The sequence below is a fragment of the Scyliorhinus canicula genome, chromosome 25 (genome assembly GCF_902713615.1).
Source record: "Scyliorhinus canicula chromosome 25, sScyCan1.1, whole genome shotgun sequence".
NCBI classification, from domain to species: domain Eukaryota; kingdom Metazoa; phylum Chordata; class Chondrichthyes; order Carcharhiniformes; family Scyliorhinidae; genus Scyliorhinus; species Scyliorhinus canicula.
In genome coordinates, this window is record NC_052170.1 from 724141 (window position 1) to 743827 (window position 19687).

Consider the following 19687-nt stretch of genomic DNA (forward strand, 5'->3'; position numbering starts at 1 on the left):
GATACTGAAAACAGATGTATACAGATAATCGCGATATCAATGTCACCTGTAGCATCAGAGAATCCCTACAGTTCACAAGGAGACCGTTTGATCCATTTAGCCAGCACTGACCCTCGGAAACAGCACCCTATGTAGGCCAACTCCACCGCCCTGTCCCCAAAACCCCACCTAACCTGGACTGTGGGATGAAACCGGAGGAAACCCACACAGACATGGGGAGAAAGTGCAGATTCCACACAGACAGACAGTCACCCGAGGTGGGAATTGAAGCCGGTTCCCTGCTGCTGTGAGGCAGCAGTGCTAACCACTGTGCTACCGTGCTGCTTTCACTGCAGCAATGCGGTGTTTCAGTAGAAAGATGCTAAACATGAACTTGAGTAGTACATCATGGGTGGATCCAGACGCAGGGGGTGACCAGGGTTTCTCTGGTGAAGACCCACCATCAAGAGCAACGGGCAGATTGGCCTCACCGGCCCAGTTCACGGCCTAGTTCTTGACAGGCCCTGAGGCAGCTTATTGAACGGAGACTGACGTTTTATGCTCTATATTGTGCAAACCAAGGTTTCCACATTGACTTAAGAAACCTGACAAACGTTTTGCAATTCCTCCGTTCGCTGTTTTGCAGTATGTTTGCTTCGGAGTTGCTTTTAAAAAGTCACCAAATGGTTTAAATTTAAAAAAGTTACCAATTTTTTTTTTTTAATGCACAAAAAATAAACGAGAGCCACACTTTACAACAGTCTCCCCACTCTCCTCTCACTCTATCCTCTGGTTTCTACAGGAGTTACCACCCAACATACCTGTCACCTCTTCACGGATTGGACAAAGACATGGACGTTAACATTTCTTTCTGATCCAGGTCGGTGTACAATGTTACCGTACAGAATAGAACAGGAGCTTTGGCAGGGTGGTTAACAGTGCAGAGTTTAATCCCTGGGAAGGGGCAGTGTATATCTGCTCCTGACGGTTCACGGAGTAATGGCATGATTGGACATTGAGCCAAACAGTGAAGGAACCGCCTGCTCAGTTAGTTGATCGCAGCCAAGCTGGGGGGTAACGCTAATACAATGGCGTCGATGTTCTCTGGGTTAGTTCCTATTTGCTGGGGAGTGAGTTTATGTGAATGGCAGGTTGGAACCCCTTCCACAAGTCGAATATTGTGCTGATGTCTATCGACTGGATTCATAGGAAGGCTGTTCATTTGAGCAATGTCTTGTGAGGGTCAGTGCCAATGGTGGCAGAAACCAACATATTCAGAGAGACAAGAAACCCCAGGGTAATAAAACCAACTGCTAACAACAGGTCCTTGGCACACCCATTCCCAGTGGGGCGCCCGTCCTCACTCGCAGTGCCCCGTGGGGCGCCCGTCCTCACTCGCACCCCGTGGGGCGCCCGTCCTCACTCGCACCCCGTGGGGCGCCCGTCCTCACTCGCACCCCGTGGGGCGCCCGTCCTCACTCGAACCCGTGGGGCGCCCGTCCTCACTCGCACCCCGTGGGGCGCCCGTCCTCACTCGCAGCGCCCCGTGGGGCGCCCGTCCTCACTCGCACCCCGTGGGGCGCCCGTCCTCACTCGCAGTGCCCCGTGGGGCGCCCGTCCTCACTCGCAGTGCCCCGTGGGGCGCCTGTCCTCACTCGCAGTGCCCCGTGGGGCGCCCGTCCTCACTCGCACCCCCCCGTGGGGCACCCGTCCTCACTCGCACCCCGTGGGGCGCCCGTCCTCACTCGCAGTGCCCCGTGGGGCGCCCGTCCTCACTCGCACCCCGTGGGGCGCCCGTCCTCACTCGCAGTGCCCCGTGGGGCGCCCGTCCTCACTCGCACTGTGTGACACCAGCCCTCGCTTATCCCACGGAGGTGTTGGCCCTCACCTACACCCTGCTGGGCGCAGGCCTTCACTGGGAACAGCCCTTTTTTTGCTCCGATCTGTGCCCTGAGTAATCATACATGTTGTTTTTGTCTAAAGAAAAGGTTTTGGAAAATGTGACCATGCCTGTTTAAAAAGAACTTTGCCACATTCCCAAGAGTAATGAATCAGCTGCAAAAAATCTACTCCATAATCCAAAACAGAGAAATAACATCAGAATACACAGAGCAGCACGGCGGTGCAGTGGGTTAGCACTGTTGCCTCACGGCGCCGAGGTCCCGGTTTGATCCTGGCTCTGGGTCACTGTCTATGCTGGTTTAGCTCACTGAGCTAAATCGCTGGCTTTGAAAGCATCCCAAGCAGGCCAGCAGCACGGTTCGATTCCCGTACCAGCCTCCCCGGACAGGCGCCGGAATGTGGCGACTAGGGGCTTTTCACAGTAACTTCATTGAAGCCTACTCGTGACAATGAGCGATTTTCATTTTCATTTTTCATGTGGAGTTTGAACATTCTCCCCGTGTCTGCGTGGGTTTCGCCCCCTCAACCCAAAGATGTGCAGGGTAGGTGGATTGGCCACGCTAAATTGCCCCTTAATTGGGAAAAAAAAGAATTGGATACTCTAAATTTATAACAAAAAAAAAATACAAGAGGAGGAGGCATGTGGGGCGGGATTCTCCCGCAATCGGGATGGCCCAACGCTGGCGGCAAGAACGGCGCGACCACTCCGGCGTCAGGCCACCCGGAAGTTGCGGAATCCTTCGCACTGCTGGGTGCTAGGCCAGCAGCGGAGAGGATGGTACCGCGCAAACTGGCGGCGAGGGGCGGCGAGGGGCGCCGTGGTCACGCGCATGCGCAGCGGGTTTCTTCTCCGCGAAGGCCATGGTGGAGCCCTACAGGGGCCGACGCGGAAGGAAGGAGTGGCCCCATGGCACAGGCCCGCCCTCAGATCAGTGTGCAATATGCTCCAATCGCGGGCCAGGCCACCGTGTGGCCGGATCCCCCCCCCCCCCCCCCCCCCACCCCCCACCCCCCACCCCCGAGGACTCCAGTAGATGGTCTACCAGCCAGGTCCTGCCGTAATGGACCATGTCCATTACATGCTGGCGGGACTGGCCGAAAATTGGCGGCCACTCGGCCCATCGCGGGCCAGAGAATTGCCAGGAGGGGCCACTGCCAATGGCGCCCGGCCGGCGGGCGTGAACCCCACCCCCGCCCGAAAACTGGCACCAAAGAATTTGGCAGCCGGCGTCGGAACGGGATTCACGCCGCCCCCCCCGACAATTCTCCGACCCGGCGGGGGCTCGGAGAATCCCGCTCGCAGTCTCTCAAAGCTGCTCACTAACTGCAAAAATCCATTCTGAAAGCAGCCTGCAGCAAATATAAACATTCTGGATTAATTATATTTAGCTCTTATTTGAGGGGCTGTCAATTTAATTAATTAGTTTCACAGGCGCTTCAATAAAGTATAAAAAGGAGTTGGCCAGTCCCTTATTCAGTTTGAGAAATTGAACCGGAGGATGGATGAGGAAAAGAAGCCGCCGGAAGGAAAACGCCAGCCGAAGGCAGCAAGACAATCCAGGAAGGAGAGTTACTCCATCTACTGAAAATGAAATGAAAATCGCTTATTGTCACGAGTAGGCTTCAATGAAGTTACTGTGAAAAGCCCCTAGTCGCCACATTCCAGCGCCTGTCCGGGGAGGCTGGTACGGGAATCGAACCATGCTGCTGGCCTGCTTGGTCTGCTTTAAAAGCCAGCAATTTAGCCCAGTGAGCTAAACCTACATCTACATCTGCAAAATGATGAAGCAGGTTCAACCCGATACCGGCATCTCCTCCAAGGCCGTCACCATCATCAACAACATCTTCGGGTGCTTCCTGCCTGGCCCATTACAACAAGCGCAGCACCATCAGCTCGCGCGAGATCCAGACCGCTATGTGCCTGCTGCTGCCCGGGGTACTGGCCAAGCACACCATGTTGGAAGGAGAAAAGGCAGTGACCAAGTACACCAGCTCCAATAAAACTGTACACTGGTCTGAACAAATAATCCAGACCCATACCGGCGCCTCCCGCTCCTGCACCAGGAGCAGCCCATTCCCAGGCCAGCCAGCACACTCCCAATCCCAGTCCCACTTCCACACCAGCCAGCACACTCCCAATCCCAGTCCCAGGCCCTGGGCAGCCAGCCTACTCCCATTCCCAGTCCCAGGCCAGCCAGCACACTCCCATTCCCAGTCCCAGCCCCTGGGCAGCCAGCCTACTCCCATTCCCAGTCCCACTTCCACACCAGCCAGCCACTCCCAGTCCCAGTCCCAGGCCCTGGGCAGCCAGCACACTCCCAGTCCCAGTCCCAGGCCCTGGGCAGCCAGCACACTCCCAGTCCCAGGCCCTGGGCAGCCAGCCTACTCCCAATCCCAGTCCCAGGTCCTGGGCAGCCAGCACACTCCCAATCCCAGTCCCAGCCCCTGGGCAGCCAGCCTACTCCCATTCCCAGTCCCACTTCCACACCAGCCAGCCACTCCCAGTCCCAGTCCCAGGCCCTGGGCAGCCAGCACACTCCCAGTCCCAGGCCCTGGGCAGCCAGCCTACTCCCAATCCCAGTCCCAGGCCCTGGGCAGCCAGCACACTCCCAATCCCATTCCCAGTCCCTGGGCAGCCAGCCTACTCCCAATCCCAGTCCCAGGCCCTGGGCAGCCAGCACACTCCCAATCCCAGTCCCAGGCCCTGGGCAGCCAGCCTACTCCCATTCCCAGTCCCAGGGCTACCAGCACACTCCCAATCCCAGTCCCAGGGCCACCAGCACACTCCCAATCCCAATCCCAGGGCCACCAGCACACTCCCAATCCCAGTCCCAGCCCCTGGGCAGCCAGCCTACTCCCATTCCCAGTCCCAGGGCTACCAGCACACTCCCAATCCCAGTCCCAGGGCCACCAGCACACTCCCAATCCCAATCCCAGGGCCACCAGCACACTCCCAATCCCAGTCCCAGCCCCTGGGCAGCCAGCCTACTCCCATTCACAGTGCCACTTCCACACCAGCCAGCCACTCCCAATCACACAGAAGCATCGTTCACCAACCACGTGATGGTTTATAGAAGCACTTCAGTATTTCCCAACTTCAACCTTCCAGGAGGAATGCATCTCATTCCCCACTCCTTCCTGGAAACACCAATGGATACTGGCACATCCACAATATTAACCAATGGGTACTGGCACATCCACAATATTAACCAATGGGTACTGGCACATCCACAATATTAACCAATGGGTACTGGCACATCCACAATATTAACCAATGGGTACTGGCACATCCACAATATTAACCAATGGGTACTGGCACATCCACAATATTAACCAATGGGTACTGGCACATCCACAATATTAACCAATGGGTACTGGCACATCCACAATATTAACAAGGCTGCCTGACTGTCAGTAAGAATTGTCTCCGTTAGATCACGGGACTATCAAGGTGGTTTAAAGTTAACTAGTGGGGCAGTCAGGTTTTTCTTGTTAACATTTTGCATATTCATGTACGTTCATGTACGATACTGGAAGCATCTTCCTGTTCTCGATGTTTGCAGGGCTGTTACATCGAGTGTGACAACTGGGGGAATGGTACCTGTGAATTTCATCGATGATTTACACAGAGGAAACAAAAAACAATGTGCTAAACATCAACACACCACACCCAAGACCAGCTCAAACATTACACGGGAACACCCAGTTTATTCTTAGCTAGCAATCCCTTCATTATTCTGACTTTTTATTCTACTACTTTATGCTTCATAACATTACACATTCAATGTCTTTTTATTGATAATTATAAAAGGTATCAACAGGTGGCACAGTGGTTAGCACTGCTGCCTCACAGCACCAGGGACTCGGGTAGCACGGTAGACAAGTGGTTGGCACTGCTGCCTCACAGCACCAGGGACTTGGGTAGCACGGTAGACAAGTGGTTGGCACTGCTGCCTCACAGCACCAGGGACTCGGGTAGCACGGTAGACAAGTGGTTGGCACTGCTGCCTCACAGCACCAGGGTCGGCACAGTGGTCAGCACTGCTGCCTCACAGCACCAGGGACCCGGGGCAGCACAGTCGCACAGTGGTTAGCACTGCTGCCTCACAGCACCAGGGACCCGGGGCAGCACAGTCGCACAGTGGTTAGCACTGCTGCCTCACAGCACCAGGGACCCGGGGCAGCACAGTCGCACAGTGGTTAGCACTGCTGCCTCACAGCACCAGGGACCCGGGGCAGCACAGTCGCACAGTGGTTAGCACTGCTGCCTCACAGCACCAGGGACCCGGGGCAGCACAGTCACACAGTGGTTAGCACTGCTGCCTCACCACCAGGGACCCGGGGCAGCATGGTAGCACAGTGGTTAGCACTGCTGCCTCACCACCAGGGACCCGGGGCAGCATGGTAGCACAGTGGTTAGCACTGCTGCCTCAGCAACAGGGATCCGGGTCAGCATGGTGGCACAGTGGTTATCACTGCTGCCTCACAGCAGCAGGGATCCAGGTCGGCACGGGGGCACAGTGGTTAGCACTGCTGCCTCACAACAGCAGGGATCCAGGTCGGCACGGGGGCACAGTGGTTAGCACTGCTGCCTCAGCACCAGGGGCCCGAGTCGGCACGGGGGCACAGTGGTTAGCACTGCTGCCTCACAGCACCAGGGGCCCAGGTCGGCACAGTGGTCAGCACTGCTGCCTCACTGTGCCAGGGACCCTGGGCAGCACAGTAGCAGAGTGGCCGGCACTGTTGCATCACAGCGCTAGGGACCCGGGTTCAATTCCGACCTCGGGTGACTGTCTGTGCGGAGTCTGCACGTTCTCCAAGTGTCTGTGTGGGTTTCCTCCGGGTGCTCCGGTTTTCTCCCACAGTCCAAAGATGAGGTTAGGTGGATTGGCCAGGCCCCATTGTGCCCATGAAGGTGCAGGTTATGGGGTAATTGGGAAATGGCAGAGAAGTGGGTTGGATAGAATGCTCTTGTCAGTGCCTTCAGTACAGCCCCTGCGGGGAGAGGGAGTTAACGTTTTTGAGTTGAATATGACTGCTTTAGAATTATTGAATATTTCCACCACCAGCTTTTTATTCCAGATATCCAGCATCTGCAGTCTTTTGTTTTTATTTTAATCTGTTTTGCGTTGCTTGGGGCAAGGAAAAAGTGGCCAGGTCCCCGGCAAGAACGCCCTGCACTTCCAATAGCACCATGAGATCATTCACAAACTCCTAAAGCCGGCACCTCAGACAGTTCAGCACTCCTTTGGTACTGCACTGGAATGTTAGCTTGGATTCTGTGAACATGTTTCTGGAGTGGGACTTGAACACACAGCCTTCTTTTAAACAGAAACTCAATATGGGTGTGTGCATTGTCGTTGCTTATGTGGGAGTTCCTATTGCTCCTTTGGCACCGTCTAACTCTACTCTTCAGTTTGAGACAAGCCAAGAATAACGATGATACAGACTTCTAGCACAAAACAATCTCACTGCATCCTGCACTTATGACCTGTCAGAGTTCGGCAACTTCAGATCTTAGAAATTAAATCATGAATTCCAGAAATACACGAACACCCATCAGCTGGGTGCAGACGCCAACCTCTGATCGAGATTCTCTACACAAAACATGAACTATCTTTTCTCTTTACAGGCACCGTTGAGATGTGTTTGGTTGATCTTTGTAAGCAGTGCACAGTTTTTTTTTTACAGACACGCAACCCTCATTGTTTTTGAGGTAACGTGTGGCCACCACAGGAAACTGGCTGCTCTCGGAGCTCTGCTGTGCCAGGTGATATTATTCCAAACATCAGACAAGATGGCAACGCAAGGCAAAAGGATGCAAAATCCATTAAAGAAATTAAATGTCTGAGAGTTGGGGTGGGGAAGGGGTCTACATAGTGGCACTGGAAACAATGAGCTTGAGTGGGAGTTGTGGCTACTTCGACATCCTGCTGTTGCTGCTGTTTAATGAAATAAACACGTAAAAGAGGAAACGGTTCATATACTGACTTCTCACCTAAAATATCCAAGTTATTGAAACCATGAGCTACTCTGGACAGTGGATGACATTATGTCGGCAGATAATAGAGTCCGTTTGCGCATTGTAACCTCCCACTGGAATAAATCAGGAGCGAGTCCATTTGATTGAGCATTTATTGAGAAACAAATACAATTAAAGAAAGAATTTCCCTCTGAATGGCTGGCATGCCACATGATCTCACAATGTATCTTTGTTTTGTTATTGGTTTGTTATTTACAGCACAGGAGGCTATTTGGCCCATCGTGTCTGCACCAGATCCCAAAAGAGCAACCCCAGCTAGTCCCATTCCCAGCTAGTCCCATTCCCAGCTAGTCCCATTCCCAGCTAGTCCCGTTTCCCAGCTAGTCCCGTTTCCCAGCTAGTCCCGTTTCCCAGCTAGTCCCGTTTCCCAGCTAGTCCCATTCCCAGCTAGTCCCATTCCCAGCCAGTCCCATTCCCAGCCAGTCCCATCCCCAGCTAGTCCCGTTTCCCAGCTAGTCCCATCCCCAGCTAGTCCCGTTTCCCAGCTAGCCCCGTTTCCCAGCCAGTCCCATTCCCAGCTAGTCCCGTTTCCCAGCTAGTCCCATCCCCAGCTAGTCCCATTTCCCAGCTAGTCCCATTCCCAGCCAGTCCCATTCCCAGCTAGTCCCATTTCCCAGCTAGTCCCATTCCCAGCTAGTCCCATCCCCAGCTAGTCCCATCCCCAGCTAGTCCCATTCCCAGCTAGTCCCATTCCCAGCTAGTCCCGTTTCCCAGCTAGTCCCGTTCCCAGCTAGTCCCGTTCCCAGCCAGTCCCGTTTCCCAGCTAGTCCCATTCCCAGCTAGTCTCATTCCCAGCTAGTCCCGTTCCCAGCTAGTCCCGTTCCCAGCTAGTCCCGTTTCCCAGCTAGTCCCGTTCCCAGCTAGTCCCGTTCCCAGCCAGTCCCATTCCCAGCTAGTCCCATTCCCAGCTAGTCCCGTTCCCAGCTAGTCCCATTCCCAGCTAGTCCCATTCCCAGTCAGTCCCATCCCCAGCTAGTCCCATTCCCAGCTAGTCCCATTCCCAGTCAGTCCCATCCCCAGCTAGTCCCATTCCCAGCTAGTCCCGTTCCCAGCCAGTCCCATTCCCAGCTAGTCCCATTCCCAGCTAGTCCCATTCCCAGCTAGTCCCGTTTCCCAGCTAGTCCCATTCCCAGCCAGTCCCATTCCCAGTCAGTCCCATCCCCAGCTAGTCCCGTTCCCAGTTAGTCCCGTTTCCCAGCTAGTCCCATTCCCAGCTAGTCCCGTTTCCCAGCTAGTCCCGTTTCCCAGCTAGTCCCGTTTCCCAGCCAGTCCCATTCCCAGCTAGTCCCATTTCCCAGCTAGTCCCGTTTCCCAGCTAGTCCCGTTTCCCAGCCAGTCCCATTCCCAGCTAGTCCCATTCCCAGCCAGTCCCATTCCCAGCCAGTCGCATTCCCAGCCAGTCCCATCCCCAGCTAGTCCCGTTTCCCAGCTAGTCCCGTTTCCCAGCTAGTCCCGTTTCCCAGCTAGTCCCATTCCCAGCTAGTCCCGTTTCCCAGCCAGTCCCATTCCCAGCTAGTCCCATCCCCAGCTAGTCCCGTTTCCCAGCTAGCCCCGTTTCCCAGCTAGTCCCATTCCCAGCTAGTCCCGTTCCCAGCTAGTCCCGTTCCCAGCTAGTCCCGTTCCCAGCCAGTCCCATTCCCAGCTAGTCCCATTCCCAGCTAGTCCCATTCCCAGCTAGTCCCATTCCCAGTCAGTCCCATCCCCAGCTAGTCCCGTTCCCAGTTAGTCCCGTTCCCAGCTAGTCCCATTCCCAGCTAGTCCCATTCCCAGCTAGCCCCGTTTCCCAGCTAGTCCCATTTCTCAGCTAGTCCCGTTCCCAGCTAGTCCCGTTTCCCAGCTAGTCCCATTCCCAGCTAGTCCCATTCCCAGCTAGTCCCATTCCCAGCTAGTCCCGTCCCCAGCTAGTCCCGTTCCCAGCTAGTCCCGTTCCCAGCTAGTCCCATTCCCAGCTAGTCCCATTCCCAGCTAGTCCCGTTTCCCAGCTAGTCCCGTTCCCAGCTAGTCCCATTTCCCAGCTAGTCCCATTCCCAGCTAGTCCCATTCCCAGCTAGTCCCATTCCCAGCTAGTCCCGTTTCCCAGCTAGTCCCATTCCCAGCCAGTCCCATTCCCAGCTAGTCCCGTTCCCCAGCCCTATCTCCATAGCCTCTAAATTCATCACTTTCAAAGATAGATCCAGCTCTCTTTTGAAACCTCCAATGGAATCCACCTCTACCTCTCTCCCAGACAGCACATGCCAAACCACAACAACTCTCTGAGTGAAGATGTTTCTCCTCATCTCACTCCGAGCTCTCTTGCTGACCATCTGGAAATTGTGGCCCCGAGTCACTGACATACTAGTGGAAACAGAATATCCTTCTTTACCCTGTCAAAATTGTTCAGAATTGTGAACCTCGCAATAAGGTCACCTCCTAATCATCTCTGCTCCAAGGAGAACAAGCCCAATTTCTCCAATCTTTCCCTGTATCTAAAACTCCTCATTCCTGGTATCATTCTAGTAAATCTCCTCTGCACTCTCTCCAGGTCTTTAACATCCTTCCCTTAAATAAGGTGCCCAGAACTGAACACAATACTCCAAATGTGGTCTGACCAATGATTTGTAGAGGTGCAGCATGACTTCTTTGCTTTTATACTCTCTGCCTTTATTTATAAACCCAAGGATGCTCTAAGCCTTCTTAACAACTGTTTCAGCTTGTCTGGCCACCTTCAGAGAATTATGCTCTTGAATCCCGAGGTCCCTGTGCCTCTGTACTCCCCTCAAAGCTGTACCATTGAGCCTGTATTGTCTCCCCGTGTTTCTTCTCCCAAAATGCATTACCTCATTTCACTGCATTGAAGTTCATCTACCAGGTGTCTGTCCAATTGGCCACTTCATATCCCTCTGAAATCACTCAGCATCATCCTCACACTTCCCTATTCTCCTTAACTTAGTATTATCTGCAGATTCTGGTCTCAACACCCAATTCTAAATCATTTACATAAATCAGAAAAAGCCAGGGACCCACACTGAGACCTGGGGAACATCACTTTCAACTCGTCTCCAGTCTGAGAAATGCCATCTATACCTACCCTCCGTTTCCTATCTAACAATGAGAATGATAATAATCGCTTATTGTCACAAATAGGCTTCAATTAAGTTACTGTGAAAAGTCCCTAGTCGCCACATTCCAGCGCCTATTCGGGGAGGCTGGTTCAGGAATTGAACCCGCGCTGCTGCCTTGTTCTGCATTACAAGCCGGCTGTTTAGCCCACTGTGCTAAACGAGCCCCTTACCTCTGAGCCAACATCTAATCCATGCTGCCAAGGACACATCAATCCCAAACATTTTAATTTGCTAACCAACCTGCCATGTGACACCGTATCAATTGCTTTCTGAAAGTCCAAATGTACAACATCCACAACACCACCTTCACCCATTGCCTGGGTCACCTCGTCAAAGAACTCAATTAAATTTGTCAGACATGACCTGCCCTTGACAAAGCCTTGTTGACTGTCTAGTATTAACTGTCTTTTCTCTATGTGTATATTTATCTAATCCATTATGGCCTCCATCAGTTTTCCCACTTTCGATGTCAAGCTAACAGGTCTGTAGTTTCCAGGGTTATCCTTTGCCTCTTTCTTAAAGTAAGAAGTCTTACAACACTAGGTACTTTAACCTGGTGCTGTAAGACTTCTTACTGTGCTCACCCCAGTCCAACGCCGGCATCTCCACACCTTTCTTAAAGAACTGCGTCACATTTGCAATCCTCTAATCTCCTGGGACTAATGCTGTGGTCAGAGAGGCCTGGAAAATTTCAACGGCTCCGCAATATGCTCCCTTACCTCTCTCAGCAGTCTGGGATACATCCCATCCGGGCCTGGCGACCTCTCTATCTGAATTTTAGCCATTTTAGCACCTTTTCTTTATCTATCACTATACTGCTCAGTTGCTCAACACCCACATTTTAAACTGGGCCATTGTCACCATCTTCTAATTTGGTAAAGACAGAAGCAAAGTACTCATTTAGTATCACTGTCAGACTCTCCACTTCAGTGAGCGGTTTATCCTTCTTGTCCCTTATGGGCCGCACTCTATCCTTCACTAATCTTTTACCATTAATATGTTTAAAGAACATTTTACTATTTGATTTAGCACAGCCTGCTATCCTTTCCTCACGTTTCCTCCTAGACGTCCTTGTTTCAGCCTTGGCCTCAGAAGGTATAACACCTGCTCCTTTATCTCCTCCCTGTTACCATCTCAGGCCCTAAAAGTGAGGCAGCGCTTCTAGTTCACCTCCTTCAAACTGGTCTATTGTATGTGCTGCTCCCAGTGCGGTCTACTCTACACTGGAGAGTAAACTCAGACTGGGTGACCTATTTGCAGAACACCTCCAGTCCGCCCACAAACAGGACCCAGACCTTCCTGTCGCTGCCATTTCAACTCACCGTCCCGCTCTCCCGTCCACATGTCCGTCCTTGGCCTGCTGCAATGTTCCAGTGAAGCCCAATGCAAACTGGAGGAACAGCACCTCATGATCATAGATCATAGAATTTACAGTACAGGAGGCCATTTGGCCCATCGAGTCTGCACCGGCTCTTGGAAAGAGCACACTACCCAAGGTCAACACCTCCACCCTATCCCCATAACCCAGTAACCCCACCCAACACTAAGGGCAATTTTGGACACTAAGGGCAATTTATCATGGCCAATCCACCTAACCTGCACATCTTTGGACTGTGGGAGGAAACCGGAGCACCCGGAGGAAACCCACGCACACACGGGGAGAATGTGCAGACTCCGCACAGACAGTGACCCAGCCGGGAATCGAACCTGGGACCCTGGAGCTGTGAAGCGATTGTGCTATCCACAATGCTACTGTGCTGCCCTTATTCCGATTCCACCTTCCGATTAGGAACGTTACAGCCTTCCGGACTTATCGAATTCAACAACTTCAGACTGTGAACTCTCTCCTCCACCGTCACCCCATTTTTATTTCAATCAATTTATTTTCATTTCTTCCATCGATCTGTTTTCCCTCACCATTGCCCCCACCCCCTCCACTCCACCCCACTTGGGCCAACTGTTCCTAGTTGCCCTTTGACTCTGCTCACCTTTGTTGTGCCATTCACACATTCTAATCTCTTTCTCTGCCACTATCAACCCCTTCTCAGCCTTAATCACCCCCATTTACATTCCTTTTGTCTTCAGTCCTCGACACCTTTGGCAATCTCCACCTATTGCTGGCCCCCTATCCAGCCCCACCCCCGCCACACACAACAGTATAATTCTGACCCTATTTCCAGTTCTCGCCAGCGTTGACAAAGAGCCATCCAGACTCAAAACGTTAGCTCCCTTCTCTCCCCACAGAGGCTGTCAGACCTGCTGGGATTGTCCAGTATTTTCTGTTTTTGTTTCAAATTCCAGCATCCGCAGTAATTTGCTATTATTATTCCGGCATCCATCATACTCTTTTTTTTCCTTCTTTATTTTATCATCAATATCCTTAGTCATCCAGGGAACTCTAGCTTTGGATACCCCTTATTTATTCCTCATGGGTACGTACCTAGCTTGCACCCTATTCATCTCTCCATTGAAAGTCTCCCATTTATCATCCACTGTTTTATCCACTAAAATGTGTTTCCAATCAACCTGCTTCAGGTCAACTTTTAGACCCCTAAAATTTTCCCTTTTGGGATCTTAATCCACAACGGATTTCTATTCTTTTCCAATTTAATATTGAATTTTATTTTATGATCACTATTTTCCAACTGCTCCCCCACTCGGACATTCTCCACCTGATCTGGCTAATTTCCTAGGACCAGAGCTCCCTCCCCTTCTCTTCCCCCCCCCCCCCCCCCCACCCCACCCACCCCCGGTAGGACTGGAAATGTACTGTTCCAGAAAGTTCTTTTTCTCCCCTTCCGTGCCCCACACTATCTTTTTCCCAGTCTGCCTTAGGGTAATTGAAATCCCCAACAATCAAAACCCTACTTGCAGATTTCCATAATCTGCCTATAAATGCTCTATGCCACTTCCTCCCCACTATTTGGAGGTCTATTGTAAAGACCAAACAAGGTCACCGCTCACTTCCTGTTCCTCACCTCCAACCATATAGACTCTAATTCAGGAACTGCATCTCGTTCAAGATCTATGGCAGTATCTTTGACCAAGACCGCTACACCTCCTCCCTTTTACCCACCCTGTTCCTACTAAAAACTTTATAACCCGGATGTTAGGTATCCAGTCCTGTTGTGGCTTGAGCCATGTTTCTGTCAATGCTACTATGTCATATACCCCTAGAGCAATTTCTGCTTCCAGTTGCTCAATTTTGTTCACTATACTCCATGCATTTACACATACAATTTAACCCTGCCCTTATCTCGGTCTTGATCTTTGGGAGGCGACAATTTAACCCTGCCCTTATCTCGGTCTTGATCTTTGGGAGGCGACAATTTAACCCTGCCCTTATCTCGGTCTTGATCTTTGGGAGGCGACCATTTCTTTGTTCACTATCAACACTCAAGCCTTCCCTCACTTCCTTTCCCCTATTCCCCCATCTTCTCTCCTTTGCCCTCACTGGAACTTCTAAAACTAGGCCCATTAGTAAACCTCTCCCCCCACCCCACCCCACTGTACAAGTTTAAATCCACCCCCACTATACTATTTACTCTCTCACCCGGGAGATGGGCTTAAAGTCCATCTCTTCGAAACAGCTTTCACCTTTCCAAAAACTGATCCCAATGACCCAAAAATCTAAACCCCTCCCTTCAACACCTTCCCTCAAGCCAATGCATTTACCTCCCTGATCTGCCTTTGTCTAAATGGTGAAGCTTGTGGCACAGGTAGTATTTCGGAGATTACTACCCTGGAGGTCCTACATTTCAACCTACTCCATAACGTCTGAAACTGGTCCTGCAAGACCTCAAAACTTGTCCCTCCCCATGTTGTTGTCCCCACATGAACAACCACCTCTGGTCGTTCACCCTCCCTTTCCAGCTGATTTGTTATGTCACGACACCTTGCACCTGGGAGGCAACAGACCAAACGGGATTCACTATCTATGCCGCAAACTAGACTGTCTATCCCTCGAAATAGTGAGTCACCCACTACTATCACCTTTCTAATCTGCATACCTATCAGCCTCCCTCTCTTTTCTCAAAGTAGCCTCATCAGGTGCTATGGTTTTCCCTCGAGTCATCTATTCCTGATTCAGTCGTGTTGCTAACTTCATAGGCATCTAACATTTCATACCTGTTCGACAGCTCCAAGGAGCCCTGAGTTTCCTGGACCTGCCGCCGCTTTTCCTTTCGAGGAATAGTCACCCACTCTCCTGCCATCCCTACACTCCTCCTTGCCTGCCTATCACGGTGTGAAGGGACCACCCTCTGGTACGATTGTTCCAGAAACCACTCTCCCTCTTCTATAGTGCGCACTGAGGAGAGTCGCTGATCCAAATCAGCCGCAAGTTGTTCAAGGACCGCTACCCTCTGGCGCTTCTTACAGACGTGACTGTTCTGGATGTCTTGTGGATCCAACACTTCCCACATCTTGCAGGTCACACACATCACAATCTTTCCCAACGTTTGCCATCTTGAGTGAGCAAGATGACGCACACTGCTGAGGCTCTGCTGTTTCTAAACCACAAACGATTATCTAACAGCCTCTCTCTTTTTGTTTTGGTTTGAGGAGGAGGGAAGGATGGAAACACTACAGCAATTAAATGTTTAGGGCTTCACCATTCTTTGACACTGGGTCCTCCGCGATCCCCTTCTCAGTTGTGGTGAGCGAGCCAACGTCTCCCAGAATCCTCCTCAGTGACTTCTCACTACCCCCCTCGGTTGGATCGTAACTGAATTAACTGATTGGATGCGCTCCTAGCCCAGTACTCCCTCCGTAGAGTGTCAGTCAGCCCAGTCAAATCCTATAATTCTGGAGTGGGGCCTCAACCCACAAACGTCTGCCTTAGAGACGCGAGTGATACCCAGAGCGGTGAACTCCTGCTTTACCAGGATTTGAGTTTTTCCTAACGGAAAATGGCAGGCTGTTATTGTTCCAGTAGCCGGTGAAAGGGCACACACATACTCCCATTTGGAGGGCAAGATCGCCGTGGATAACCAACATCAAATCAGGTCAACCACCACAAGAAGTAAACAGAGAAGCATTCTGCAAAACTGACTGGAAAATGTGTGGTCCAGTGAGTACTATCTCAGCAAACCTCTCTCTGTCACGTACAGGCACATGGTGCCAGCAAGGACAACAGTCACTGCTGCAGAACTCGACACACAACTCATTTCAACATCTTGTCCTCATTTTACTAAAATATGCACCATTCCTGCTCCCTCCCTGGTCCATACACAGAATTTGTTGGCAAACTAAATTTTCCCTGACTTTATGTATTTGAAATGGATACTCAACTCATTCCTAAGAATACTTGGGAGAATTTATTTGCAGTCTCTGAACAATGAACTGGAGTAGAAACATGTGTGGACAAAATAAATTATATATATTATAATACTATATAATAATAAAAATATATACGTTGTGAGGTCAAGCACTTTGGTTGAAAAAATGAGACGGCAACTTATTATCTAAATGGGGAGAGACTTCGGGGAGCTCCGGTGCAGAGGGATCTGGGTGTCCTTGTGCACGAGTCACAGAAAACGAGAATGCAGGGACAGCAGGTAATAAAGCCAGCGAATGGATTGTTGGCATTTATAGCTAAAGGAATAGAGTCTAAAGGTAAGGAAGTGTTATTGCAACTACACACGGCATTGGGGAGACCGCACCTGGAGTATTGGGCACAGTTTTGGTCCCCTTGTTTGAGGAAGGATGTAGTGACATTACAGACAGTTCAGAGGAGGTTCACTAGGTTGATTCCAGAGATGAGGGGGCTGTCGTACGAGGAGAGATTGAGCAGCTTATGCCCATACTCTCTCGAGTTTAGAAGAATGAGGGGAGATCAAATCGAGGTGTACAAGATGCTGAAAGGTATGGATAGAGTAGACGTGGAGCTGATGCTTCCTCTTGTGGAGCATTCTAAAACGAGAGGTCATAATCTTAGAATAAGAGGGAGCAAATTTAAAACATATTTGAGGAGAAACTACTTTTCCCAAAGGGTTGTGAATCTGTGGAATTCGCTACCCCAGAGTGCGGTGGATGCTGGGACAGTGAGTAAATTTAAGGAGGAGTTAGATCGATTTTTAATTGGTAATGGGTTGAAGGGTTATGGAGAATGGGCAGGGCGGTGGAGTTAAGGCCTGGATGGGATCAGCCATGATCACATTGAGGGTGTTAGGCTCGGGAGGCTAAATTGCCGACTCCTGCTCCTCGGTCATGTGTTCCAGGGAGGAGATGCTCTGGCTGATTTCACAATCCAGCTCTTGGTTTGTAGCATTGTAGGTAACAGGTGAGAAACATATCAGCCATGATAGAATGGCGGAGCAGACTCGATGGGCCAAATGGCCTAATTCTGTGTATACACAAATATATATAAATATAAAAATAAAAATAGAATACAAATCGGTCTGTGCTCCATTATTTAATCTGTGATTTGAACCTGACGGTACCAATCCAAACTTCCTTAACTTTGGGAATTAAGTCAGGTTTCTATGGAAAATGGTTAGAATTTCCTGACCAAAGGGCATCACGGTGGCCTAGTGGTTAGCACAATCGCCTCACGGCGCTGAGGTCCCAGGTTCGATCCCGGCTCTGGGTCACTGTCCGTGTGGAGTTTGCACATTCTCCCCGTGTCTGCGTGGGTTTCGCCCCCACAAGCCAAAAATGTGCAGAGTAGGTGGATTGGCCATGCTAAATTGCCCCTTAATTGGAAAAAATAATTGGCTAATCTAAATTTATAAAAAAAAATTTAAAAAAAAAGAATTTCCTGACCAGGCTCCCAAAGGATGGCAAGCTATTAATTATGTGAAACATCCTGTACTTTTCTATGCTGCTTGGCCAAGTAAGTGAGATGCCGGAAATTATCTAGGTTACGGATTCATTTTGAAAACCTAGCCTGCGAGGGACCTGCCCTCTCGACTCTCAGCAATACAGTTCTTTGCTTCCCTCAATGCTCACTCCCTTCTCTTCCCTGGAAAGTGTTATATAATGTCAGGGGCAAAAATTCACCTCAAGCCAGCTCCTGCAGTGAGGCTGGATGGGGACTGCTGACGGGCTATTCAACTGTGAAGGTGTCCAGCCAATCCCGATCTTATCCAAACGGCAAAGTCAAATTCCAGCAAGAGGAGAGGTCAAAAGATAGAGATACCACAAGCAGGAATCCCGGCTGCTGTTGGGAGACCAGATGTAACATCTCCACCAGTGTCCTAACTATTGAACAGAGAACAGGGTTTGAATCAGCACTGACCAGGGACTTCCTGTACCTCCTATGTACCGGGCAAAGCCTGAACCAAGTACATTGATGGGTGAGTACCCTCTTCCCATTCCACTTCAGGAAATTAGCCCTCATTCATTTGCAAGATCTGGGTGTTGTTTTTGTTTCCAATTCATTGTGGACATTTTTCACGAGGCCAGCATTTATTGCCCAACCCCAATTGCTCTCGAGTAGATGGTGTGTGACATCTCCATCTCCTGCAGTACATGTGGTGTTGACACATCGACAGTGCCAGTCGGGTGGGAGTTCCAGGATTTTGACCCAGCGACAGTGAAGGAATGGCGTTACATTTCCAAGTCAGGATGGAGTGTGTGGCTTGGAGGTGGAACTTATAGGTGGTGGCATTCCCATGTGTCTGCTGCCCTCATCCTATTAAAGGCAGGTTTGGAAGGTAGGGGTTGGTTTAGCTCACTCGGCTAAATCGCTGGATTTTAAAGCAGACCAAGCAGGCCAGCAGCACGGTTCGATTCCCGTACCAGCCTCCCCGGGACAGGCGCCGGAATGTGGCGACTAGGGGCTTTTCACAGTAACTTCATTGAAGCCTACTCGTGACAATAAGCGATTTTCTTTTCTTTCTTTTCTCTTGTCGAAGTAGCCTCGGCAAGTTGCTTTGTGTGTACACACTGCTGTATTGGAGCAATGGAAGGAGTGATTGTTTAAAGTGGGAGACGGGGCACTGATTAAACAGCCTCCTTGGATGGTGCTGCACTCATCCAGGCAAGTGGAGATGTTCCATTGCACTCCTGACTTACTAATGGCCAGGTTAGCCATTAGTTATTACCCATTTCTAGTTGCAATGAGAAGTTGGTAACCGAATGCCTTGCTAGGTGACCCCGGAGGGGAATAAAGGTTAATAACTCATTCCACAATGATAACCATCAACAAGCATTGTAACTGATTTGACACATGACCCAAGGTTTGCAATTCACCCAAACCATCCATTATGGCAAATCCACAAGACCACAAGACATAGGATCAGAATTAGGCCACTTGGCCCATCGAGTCTGCTCCGCCATTCAATCATGGCTGATATTTTTCTCATCCCCATTCTCCTGTAAGACCATATCCAATCGCATTTAACTTTCTCCCCTCATCCTCCAAAGATATTAACACATGGCATGGTCACCAGGTGTGAGCCGAAACAAGTTATTCACCCGAGAGAACATCACAAATTGGTCTTTATGCAAAGTGCATTTCCCAGTGGAGTCAAAAGACAGATGAGAATCAGGAACTACTCTCTCTATCCAATATGCATCGAAACCGACAGCAGAGCGCAGCCTGCTGCTCTATCTGAACCCTCAGCACCAAAAATGTACTGATTTGCACGGATCAACAATTACACCAGACTGAAGCTTCACACAGTCCCCGGGCGGATTCTCCAGTCACTGGGCGAGC

At 50.8% G+C, this 19687-nt stretch overlaps 1 protein-coding gene across 5 annotated transcripts in view; it reads right to left on the reverse strand.

Annotated features, from left to right (window-relative positions):
• slc44a2 (solute carrier family 44 member 2) overlaps positions 1–19687 on the reverse strand; it is a 112236-nt gene that overhangs the window by 65750 nt on the left and 26799 nt on the right. The window lies entirely within an intron of this gene.